Source organism: Cupressus sempervirens, chromosome 4 (genome assembly GCF_028749045.1).
Source record: "Cupressus sempervirens isolate cs-2001-9-10 chromosome 4, ASM2874904v1, whole genome shotgun sequence".
Taxonomy (NCBI): Eukaryota; Viridiplantae; Streptophyta; class Pinopsida; order Cupressales; family Cupressaceae; genus Cupressus; species Cupressus sempervirens.
This window is the reverse complement of record NC_143121.1, coordinates 456,372,015-456,385,037: the sequence shown is the minus strand read 5'-3', so window position 1 is coordinate 456,385,037 and position 13,023 is coordinate 456,372,015.

The window sequence follows — 13,023 nt, the reverse complement described above, 5'->3', positions numbered from 1 at the left end:
TATATAAGGTGGAAGGTGATATGGACATTTTTGAAAAGGATTTGTTACTGATAGTAAACTACCAAGAGGAGATAAATATGTTTTTAATTAAGTTTATAAATGGAGTGAAACACATTTTCATGATCAATATTAATAGATTGTTGGAAAGTGGATTTATAATTTGTTTGTTAATCCTTGATGTATTGTAGTATACTAATGTATCTTTTACTTGGTTTCTACTAATCAAGTTGTCATTTATTATATGGAATTTTAATTTTTCAATCAATTTGTTTTTTTTTCTAGATAATCTCTACTTTTATTGGTGGTATTTTCTTTTTTCTATAATGAAAATCATTCAACTGTTGGAATACTTTAGAATAACTTGGGGGGTGTGAATTAGTTATCTAAGGTCTAGATAGATAAATAAAACTTTTTACAACTTAGTGAACCCATAAAACTTTCATACCCATGCATGGATTGATTATGTAATAGCTAAAACTTGTATGTTACTATCAAATCAACTTATAGAAATGTAAAGCATGAAACACAACATATTCATCAGTACACTTGACACAATGATTTATGTGGAAACCCAATTTGGGAAAAATGCTAGTAACATGCTACCCTTTTTTCACTCTTTTGAAGTGACGCCCTATGAAAGGCCAACCCTATTAAAGGTTAAAATGCACACTATTAAATGTGACCCAATTAAGGGATTTCAATCACCTTGTTAAAAGTGAGCCTTGTTAGAGGACTTTAAGCCATTCACCTGGAATGCCACCCAGTTAAAGGATTTATAAATAACTATTAGGCCAACCATAATCCAAAGGATTTACCCTAAACTGATACAATTGTTAGAGAGTAATAGTAGAGCTTTGATTTGACACAACTTACAACTTCTCTTATAGATTATAGATCTCTATTTAGTCCTCAATTTTTCTTGGACTTCATACTTTGTAGCTCTAAAAAAAATTTCACCCTTCAAGAATTCATCTCCTTAAGCCTTCTTTCTTAACATGCCATTGTAGACTCTTCTCTTGGGTCACTTGATGAAGCAAAAACCCTTAATTCCTTCTCCTCCTTAGGATTTCACACATGACAACAATAACTTTTTCTTCATGACCAAACATTCCTGTATATAGGAAATTAGGATATTTTTCTACTCATTTTCCATTGACCAAATTAGGTTCTTTGGATGGATTAGGTAGGATACAATGTATCTATCCCATATCATAGCTTATCTTATCTAGACCTAGAATCTATTTGAATTCACCTAAAATGGTTTACATAAAATTATATGCCACCAGCTCATTAGTTCACAAGTTTGAAGAAAACAAATTTATTGTCTTAGATTCATTGAATCTTTGATCTTTAGCATGATGTAGTAGCTCGGCATTATCGATCTTCTGAGGCTCAGCACATACTACATTTCTTAGCATCAATAGTGAAATCACTTGACATCAACTAAAATTCACTCGGCATGGTCTATTTGCTCAGCACTTGAGTTCACTCAACACATGAGTAACTCGACACTCATTATAACTTGACATCCACTAGAGTTTACTTTTGCTTGGCTCCAACTAACTTTCTACTTAGCTTGCACTAGCTTTGCTCAGTACCTACTGTCCACTTAGTCAAGCTTGGTAGAAAAACTTTGTTTAACTTGTTCTTCTAAGCTTTCTAAGTGTAGACAGCATTTTGTAACCTTAATTAGGTCATTAATACATTATTTTATTACTGTCTCAATTGATTATTGTACTTCATTACATAATCATAACTCAACCTTTCCTCTAGGTGCTATTGTTACCTCTTATTGATCAAATCCTCTTCATCAATCAACTAAGTGATAGTACTTGAATCTTATAAGCAGTTATCTTACCAGAAAATAGTAGGGTTGACATCAATGACAAAATAATGATTGAAATACATACTCTTCTTAAACAATCTCCCTCTTAACAATCTCTCTTTTCAATCATATCTCAACAATCTCCCTCTTTGGCATTTATGGAAAACCAAACTGATCAACCAAGTCAATCAAATGATGAACACCTTATTTAATCTGATTGGGTTAAAACAGTAAGGCAATACTAGAAAAAGAAAACTTGTATTGAAATGTCTCCCTCTATTAGCAACTTCCATCTTCTGATTAGGTTTCAAAAATCTTTCTTATAACTCCCTCTGAGTTCCTTCTTTTATCTCCCTCTTACTAGGTAGATTAGGATTTCTCCCTCTAATATCAGTCTTGTTCAACTTCTTTCTCTTTTTTGGATCAGCAAATCTCTCCTTCTAATAATTATTAGTTTAATGAGCTTTCTCCCTCTTTATTTTAGTAGCTCTTCATCAGTGAATCTCTCCCTCTTTGACAACAATTCCAAAGACATATACAAAAGAAATTTGGTATCTCAAAATATGCAGATATAAGCTTTTACAGTTTCACCAATTTCTTCCTCTGTCACCTTGCTTGTGACTGATTTGAAATTTTAGCTCTATGATTACTTTAGGTAGTTCACAAAGTAAGATCTTATGCATCAATGTGTATTATATGAATAGCAGCTTGTTTGGTGCAAGGCACTCCTCTTTCTTAAATAGCATGTGATAGACATATCACCACTAATTTACCTCTTAGTTACTCATGAGCATCCTTGGGTAATGGTTTTGAGAAGAATTTAGCAATTTGGTCCTTTGTGTTAACATATTCCCTCTTCACCTCTTTTTCTTGAACTAACTCTCTCACATAATGATACTTGATTGCAATGTGCTTTGTCTTTGTATGCATCACTAGATTCTTTGACATATTAATATCATTTGTATTATCACAATAAAGTATCATAGGTTCTATGATCTCTTTCTTCATTCTTTTGAGTAGTTGTTTGATCCATACAATGTTTGTGCAATTTATAGCAGCAACAACATATTTTGCTTCAGCAATATATTGTGAAGTTCAACTCTGTTTCTTGCTTGTCCATGTAACTAGTCCTTTGCCTAAGAAAAATGCTCCTCCACTGGTGCTCTTTCTATCATCAATGTTTCTAGCCCAATCAGCATCAGTTTAGGCTCTCAGTTCAATTTTTTCATTCTTCTTGTAGTATAAACCAAAATCTTCTATTCCTTTCAAATATCTCATTATTCTCTTCATATCCATTACGTGATTCTCCCTGGGATTAGTAGAGAATCTTGAAACCATCCCTATAGATAATGCAATATCAGGTCTTCTATGTACTACATATTGCAATTTTCCAAACATAGACATGTATAATGTTTGATTCACCTCTTTAGAATCATCATTCTTTAACAACTTATGTCTTGTCACCATAGGTGTACTTACCAATTTGGAATCCTCTAATCCAAAAAAATTCAATATTTCTTTCACATACTTGACTGGGTGATATATATACCATACTTCATCTAATAAACTTGCAGTCCCACAAAAAAATTGATTTCTCCAAACATAGACATTTCAAATTCTTGCTTCATCCAATTTGTAAAATCTTTACATAAATCATCTTGTCCTTCAAATATGATATCATTAACAAATATTTCAGATATCAAAATACCTTTTCCTTTTTCTATCTTTATGTATAGATTGTTGTTATCATCAATCCTTTCAAATCCAATCTTCAGAAGATAAGTATGAAGCCTCTCATACCATGCTCTCGGTGCTTGCTTCAATCCATTTAGGGCTTTGTGCAGTCTACACACCATGTTCTTATTCTTAACATCAACAAAACCTTCTGGTTGTTCTATGTAAACTTCCTCTTCTAGTATGCAATTCAAAAATGCAAGTTTAACATCCATATAATAAAATTTGAAACATTTTTATGCGACATAAACAATTAGAGATCCTACTCTTTCTATTCTTGCAACAGGAGTGAATGTCTTCCCATAGTCAATTCCTTCTTCTTATGCATATACCTTGCAAACTATTCTCAATTTTTTCTTGTGACTGCACCATTTTTATCTAGCTTATTTATGAATACCCATTTGGTACCAATCACATTCTTGTCTTCTAGTCTAGGAATCAAACTCCATGTTTTATTCTTCTCTATTTGTTCAATCTCTTCTTCCATAGCTTTGTACCAATCTACATCTTCTAATGCATCTTTCACTATTTTAGGTTCCTTCATGCTTAGAAAACATGATTCATTTCTCAATCTATTTCTTTTCATTGGCCTAGTATTTTTATCTCCAATGACTTGATCAATAGGATGGTGTTTTTTGACATATTTGGACAACCTTGGCTCAGCTCTTATTTCTTCATTTTGTCTTTTAGCTTTAGAATCATTTTGTATATTTCTATCAAGTATCTTTGTATCTCTTCCATGTGTTATAATCTTAGAGTCAAAATGTACATATCCTTCATTCTATAACTTGGCATTTGAATACAGCTCAGTTTTTTAATACAACTTGGCATTTACAAGATGTGACTCAGCAATTACTAATACTTGTTATTGACTTGAAACTTGATTTGCAACATCTTCTTCAATAGGCATTCCTTCATAAAAGTATACAAATGATTTGTATTCTTTTGGTTCTTTCATAGGTTTAGCCTCATGTACTTCTATAAATTCATCAAAATTTGCATTTACACTTTCCACAATTTTGTTAATGTTAGTATTTAAACACTTATAAGCTTTACTTCTTGTGGAGTATCCAACAAATATACCTTCTTCACTTTTTGCATCAAGCTTTCCATTCCTTACATATTTGAGAATGTAACATTTTTTTCTAAATACCTTAAAGTATTTGACATTGGGTGGATATCCATACCATAGTTCAAATGGTGTTGAATGAGTACCTTTCTTGATTTGCACATGGTTCAAGGTATATACAATAGTACTTGCATCTTCTCTCCATCATTTTAGAGCAACATTCTTCTCCATCATAAGTGTTCTAGCACAGTCCATTATAGACCTATTTCTCCTTTCAACAATCTCATTTTATGGAGGTGTCCTAGTGGCAGGTGTGTATCTTTGATTCCTTTGTCATTACAGAACATCTCAAACTCATCGGATGTGAATTCTCCTCCTCTATCTAATCTCAAGCATTTTAGACTTTTACCTATTTCTTTCTCAACTCTTGCAAAGTATCACTTAAAATTTTGAAAAGCATCAAATTTCTCTTTCAAAAAAATAATTGTCATCATCCTAGAATAATCATCAACAAGTATCATTATGTACTTATCTCTTATGTAGCTTTGCACTTCAATTGGTCCACATAAGTCAGTATGAACAATCTCTAGTATTTCTTTAGAGGTGTAAGCTTTACTCTTAAATCTTGACTTAGTTATTTTTCCTAGCTAACATTGTTTACATATTACATTATCTAGTTTCTTCAACTTGGGAAAACCTCTAACTTTCTTCATGTTACTGATACTAACTAAGTTATCAAAATTAACATGACATAATCTCTTGTGCCAAAGCCATAGATCATCAGATTTAACAACAAAGCAAGTAGCATCCTCTATATTAAGATAGAATAGATTAGTTCTAGTTTGATCACCCTTTCCAATCAATTTCCTATTTGTGTCATATATCTTGGTAGTTTTGTTTCCAAATTCAGCCTTGCATCCTAGATTATACAATTGTGACATACTCAACAAGTTATAATTTAATCCTTCAACATAGTAAGCATTGTCACATGAAATCTTATTTTTGAGTTTGATAGAGCCTTTTCCTTTTATCAAACATGGTGTATCATTACCAAATCTTACACTATTTCCATCATAACAAGTTAAGATAATGAACCTACTTTTATCTCTGGTCATGTGATGTAAGCATCCATTGTCAATGATCCATCTATCATTTTTGTTCACACAAGTCACAAGTGTAGTTGTCTCATCTTCATCAAATTCTTCCTCTATTGCAACATACACCACTTCATCATCATGTTCATCATAATCATCCATGTTTTCTTCTTCAATATGTAGCATGACTTCTTGCCTTTGTCTTTGTAATCTCTACTATCATCTTCACTTATAATTTTATATTTGTTGCCATCTATGTGGTTCTTCTTTTGTGTACATCTTGTAGAAATATGACCAACCTTATTGTAGTTGAAACAAATAATGGGTAACTTACCTTTGAACTTGCCTTTACTTTTATGAAATTTGCTTGCCACTAGTGCTTCCAATTGTTCAACATATTCCTCATCTATATCACTATCATTAGATACATGTTTTATCTTTCTTTTCTTCTTCTTTTGCTTCTCCTCATCAAAGTCCTTCAATAACAACTTGGCTTTGAATGCAGATTCAAGACTCTCAATTTTGTAATTATCAAAGTTAGATAGCTCAAAAGTAGTAAATCTACCTACCAAACCTTCAACGGTCAGATTATTTCCTAGAATACATCTCAACTCTTGAATTGCAGAAACTCTAATAGCATAAATAGGCAACAATGTTTTCAAGACTTTTCTTAACATTGTATCATCACCTATATGACCAGTAGCTCCTTTTATTGCACTAACAACTTCTTTTATCCTAGCAACATTAATTAAGCAATATTTTCACCTTCTTCTATTCTCATATCATCAAACTTACCTCTGAGGCTCTCAGATTTAGCTCTTTGAATATTTTTGTCTCCTCTATAGATGGTATGTAGATAATCCCACATTTTCCTTGCAATGTCACAACCTTTGATTTCATCAAATTTGGCATAGCTTAGAGCAAAGTCAATCTCTAACATCTCCTGATTGTGTTCTTTCTTCTTCTTCATATCTTCAGTAATTAGGGGCCCAATTGGATCAACATGTTCCATTATAATGGTAGATTGTGCATGATCTCTAAGTCCTCCAAAATGTAGCTTCACCAAACTTTTCCATGCAGCAAAGTTATCTCTATTGAGCTTGGGTACTTCTCTTTTAGACATCTTGATCTTTGTGCTTCTAGTAACTTCAAACTAGTCCTCTTAAGTAACTTATCTCTAATACCAATTTTTGGAATACTTTATAATAACTAAGAGGGGGGGTGAATTAGTTATCCAAGGTCCAGATGTATAAATAAAACTTTTCACAACTTAGTAAACCCATAAAACTTTCATACCCATGCATGCATCCATTATGTAATAGCTAAAACTTGTATGTTATTATCAAATCAACTTGCAGAAATGTAAAGTATGAAACACAACACATTCATCAGCACACTTAAAATAATGATTTACGTTGAAACCCAATTTGGGTTAAACCACCATTAACATGCTACCCTTTTTCACTCTTCTGAAGTGATGCCCTATAAAAGGCCAACCCTGTTAAAGGTTACAATGCACATGTTAAATGTGACCCGATTAAGGGATTTCAAAGTGAGCCTTGTTAGAGGACTTTAGGCCATTCACTTGGAATGCCACCCGGTTAAAGGATTTGCCAATTACAATTGGGTCAACCTTAATCCAAAGGATTTATCCTAAAATGATAGAATTGTTAGAGAGTAATAGTAGAGATTTGATCTGACACAACTTACAACTTCTCTTATAGATTACAAATCTCTATTCAATTCTTAATTTTTCTTGGCCTTCATACTTTGCAGCTCTAACAACTTGTTCACCCTTCAAGCATTCATCTCCTTAATCCTTCTTGCTAAACATGTCATTGTAGACTCTTCTCTTGGGTCACTTGATGAAGCAAAAACCCTTAATTCCTTCTCCTCAGGATCTCACACATGCCAACAATAACTTTTCCTTCATGACCAAACATTCTTATAAATAGGAAATTAGGATATTTTCTCACTCATTTTCCATCAACCAAATTAGGGTCTTGGATGGATTAGGGACAATACAATGTATCTACCCCATATATTTTTTTATCTAGAAACTTCTCCTAGGATCCATTTGAATTCTCCTAAAATGGTTTACATCAAATTTTGTGCCACTAGCTCATCAACCTTATCTTCCTCCTGGTTCACAAGTTTCAAGAAAACAAACTTGTTAGCTTAGATTCGACAAATTTTTGATCTTTAGCATGATGTAGTAGCTCAGCATTATCAATCTTCTAATACTCGATGTATACTACATTTCTTGGCATCAACTATGAAATTACTCGGCATCAACTAAAGTTTATTGATGCTTGACATTAACTAAACTTCACTCAGCATGGTCTATCTACTTGACACTTGAGTTTACTTGGCACATGAGTCACTTGACACTCATTGCAACTCGGCATCCACTAGAATTTTCTTTTGCTTGGCTACAATTAACTTTTTTCTTAGCTTGCACTAGCTTTTCTCAGCACCTACTATCCACTTTATCAAGCTTGGCAGCGAAACTTTGTTTAACTTATTCTTCTAAACTTTCTAAGTGTAGGTAGCATTTTGTAACCTTAAGTAGGTCATCAATACATTATGTTATTGTTGTCTCAATTGATTCTTGTACTTAATTACATAAGCATAACTTAACCTTTCCTCTAGGTGCTATTGTTTCCTCTTATTCATCAAATCCTCTTCATCAATCAACTAAGTGATAATACTTGAATCTTATAAGTAGTTGTCTTACCAACAAATACCAAGTTTGACATCAATGGAAAAATAATGATTAAAACATATAGTCTTCTTCAACAATCTCCCTCTTAAAAATCTCTCTTCTCAATCATATCTCAACATCAACATTTCAAAGGGCACATTTTCGAATTTCTTTTGTAGGGAGTGCTCAATTTTTACTAGCATTATAATGTGGTAAAATGTGGGATCTAATCTATTGAATTTCCATGCTAACTTCTTTGATTTTTTATTAATTTTTGGTGAACAAAATTACTGGCTTGTTATGACAAATAGTACCATTTAATATTTAAAATGGCTGGTGTGCATTGGTTATGCTTCCACATTTAATCTAAAAATAACTCTGTTTTTAATTGACATAGAAATTGTGATCTAATTTTTTTTAACTATAGATAGGACTTCAACTGCAACAGCACAACTCTTGTTTACACACACACACACACACACACACACACACACACACACACACACACACACACATACATATACATACACATACATATACATATACATATACACACATATACATATACATATACACACATATACATATACATATACATATATATATATATATATATATATATATATATATATATATATATATATATGTATGTATGTATGTATGTATGTATGTATGTATGTATATATGTATGTATGTATATATATATATACATATGTATGTATGTATGTATATATGTATGTATATATGTATGTATGTATGTATGTATGTATGTATGTATGTGTGTGTGTGTGTGTGTGTGTGTATATACATAATACATATAGATATATATATGGGTTGATGTATAACGTGTTTAACAAATTCATTTATTTCTAAAGAAGGAAGTGGGGTTTTATAATAATAAAAAATATTTTAGAAAATCAAAGTATTTAATTCTTGGATTATGGATGGAGAACCAATATTAGAAATTTATTAAGTCAATTAGAAAAAAAAAAAGGTATTTGATTGGATCATTGTCCCAAAATTGAAATATAAAGAAAATACTTTAAAGGTTGATCTTTATTGATCCATTCTCTATATTTATTAATGTTTGATGTTTTTAAAAAATTTATCTATGGAGTTGTATAACATAGTGTGAAACAATGGGGGGCAATTGACATCATCTCTAATGAGATCAAATTACTAATTCAAAATGATGCAAAGAGTTTTCTAAGTTTTGAAAATAAGGATCTCAAACTTTTAGAGATTTAACCAAAACTTCTACAGCCACTATCATTCATAAATATTTACAACTGTGGGCTAGGCTCCAAGCTTATGTAGGAAGACAACTTTTAATACATTAATTAAAATTACTTGTTTTCAAAAAGAATTATAAAATTAAAGTAAATACATTCTTTTCCATTCATCATTTTCAAATGGATATTGATTTAAAATTTAACTAAATGACACGTTGGAAGTCAAATGTTCTCTTACGTAATTTATTTAAAAGTTAGTAGATATTTCAAAAAAAGTTCTTAAAATAATTAATAATACTTTAAAATATTGCATTGGCAAAAAAGGATTTTAATATTATTCAAATTAATATTAAAATTTAAGTTCTAAATATGAGACATGTACATATTAATAAAAATAATTTAATCAAAGCTAGAATTTCAGAATACTTTAAATTTAGTAAAAGTTATTATTTTATAGAAATATAGTTTAAAAGAGTGAACAAAAAATAAGTCAAAGTACATATATTTAATTATCTATTATATTAAAAGGACAAAACTATTATAATAATAAACGTTTTGATGATCTACTAGTAGCATGGAATGTCATTGAAACATTTAGTTGTAGATATTTTTCAATTGCAATATGCCTAATTGTATAGAAACATGCATATTTTGTAGAGATTTTGAGATGACACATGTCACATATTTTTACAATGATATTTATGTTGTATTTGTATATCGAGATATCCTCATTTTTAATATATATATATAATGTGCATTTTCATAAAATTTATTCATCATGTTTAGTAGATGTACTATTTGTGTTTATGGAATTATTACGTATCTTTTGTTATGCAAGTCTCATTTTTTAGACTATATTTAACAATATTTAATTTATTTAGATGACATTTGATGTGTTTCCATAATATTTGATGTTTTTCATGAATATTCTATGCAATGTCCTCTACTAAGAGGCTATCAATTTTCAATGATTAAAATACATCACTATACATTTAAATCAAATCAAATTAAAAAATAATTAATGTAGGACATAACACATTGGTAGTTAGCATACTTAACATATATAGTTAATATTTATATTTTCTTGTTACAGGGAACTTCGCACTAATCTACAAGTAGGATCCCTCAAGGCTTTAGAACCCCATTCATATTTTATCTTCTGATTCACCTAAATTGTTATGTTAGTGAATGAAGAAATTGAATGAATATGGAATTCATAGATTGAGTGATGATCCTTTCTTCCATGCATCCAACAAATGAATTTTCCTCCTATTTATATTTTTATAATGAGAGAGTCACAACATTTCATTAATACAATTCCTTTATAGAGAATCACAATCTTTCATCCTTTATGGCCTTTGATAGAGTCATAATCTGTAGTTACACTTCATGACAATTGTACAAGGTAACCCAAATTTTAATATGTTCATCATGGGAAAAATTCATGAGTAAAAATGCATCCCATTGCATGGGTTTACCCTAAGCATGGTATTATTTTGGCTTCCCACTTGACATAACATTTGGCACCATACCCTACCAATGATGTCCCTTAACTTCCCTAAGTGCACAAAATTGACAAAATTTGGTGGGTTATTTCTCCCAATTTGTGACACCTATGAATGATTTATTTGAGTATATAGGATTGAGGGATACCCTCTACAAGAACCTATCTCAAAATGTCTAGACCCAATCAAGTTTTTGTAGGGAAATGATCCTTATGTCAAGAGGAAAATTATCAGATTCATTCAATCTATACATTCATTCCCATATCTAAATTTTTATTCTATATCTCTATGTTTTCATTCTATATCTCTAAATTTTCATTCCTTATCTCTACTTTTTCATTCCTTATCTCTACTTTTTCATTCCTTATCTCTACTATTTCATTCTTAATGTCTACATTTTCATTATCATAATTAAAATTATACACAATATTTTCAAATTAAATCTCCTCTTCACTTGAAATAACATTTATGGGTGGGCCTAAGGTATTTATTATACTTTATCTATTCTCCCTATGATTTTTTTTGGATTTTTAGGTACTATTGGTGCGGGGAGGGAGGTGGATCAATACAATTAGGTAATGTAAAAATTCAACCACTGATCTCCCAAACTAAAATACCAACTTCCAATTTACAATGCATATAACTGGTGCAAGTAAATAAAAAATAGTTCAATATCAAGAAATGACAAGACCATTACACATAACAAAGATATTTGGTATCATGGAAACCCTCTTTAGAAAGTGAAAACCATGGTGGAGATGATATTCACAAGCTTAGTACTATAGTAAATGAGTTGCCTAATCAAGAGCTACAATAACTCTTTCTAGAGGTTCACCCTATTAGGAGTGATTAAAATGTCCCTAGATTAAAATGTGCGAATGGTAATAAAACTATACATCATAAAATCACTCAACCAGCTTCAATCCAAGAGTACGGATTCTACAAGAATCTCAATGATGCAACAAGACCAAACATCCTGAACTTACTCGACTGGCCTCAATCAAAGAGTATGGATTCTACACGAATCCTAGCACTCATGAAACAAAAGTAAAGGTCTAAAAGAAACAATAACACCAAGTATAAAATCACTCAACTGAACACAATGTCGAGAGTACGGGTACAACATGCATCCCAATGCAACATAAACATGCAAAACTAGTCTAACTGATATCCAAACGGATCATCCAAGTCCATGACCCACATTGTGCCAAGGAAACCTGAGAAAATAGTGTGGCATGCAAAATGAGGTGAAAATTCTAAATTTTGAAAAACTTTCAAAATTAAAACCCATTTGACCTTTGGGCATAAAAACCCCAAAAATCCAAAAATAATTGAAAACAGACATTGTATGCAAAAATAGCCAGCATAACAGTGCAAAACCCCAAACCCTCATCCCAAAAAATAGGGAAATGTTTGTACTCGCCCAATCGGGTAGAACTAACATACAGAAACAGAGGGGAACACTAGTTCTCAGCCTCCAAAAAAATGGCTACCAAAAATAGAAGCAAAAATGATAAAACAAGAAAGCCCTACCTCACAGCCAAAAGGGCAAAATAGGAATCTGAACCATAAAATAAATATCCCACAAAAGTAGCTAAAAATTGCACAATCCAAGGTTTCCTCAAGCTGGATCCAACGATCCCAACCTTGTGATGATCCCATGCCCATAGCTCCCACAACGAACAAAACTAATAAATCCTCATGAAGAGGATTTTGGGTTTTACTCTCCAACTTTCCAATTCAAAAGTGAGAAGTGAGGAATTAAATTCCTTTTTGGATACTTATTCACTTTTCAAGTGAATAATTGATTAGGCAAATAACCAGCCAACCTAGTTAAAACCCGAATTGACCCAAACAAAA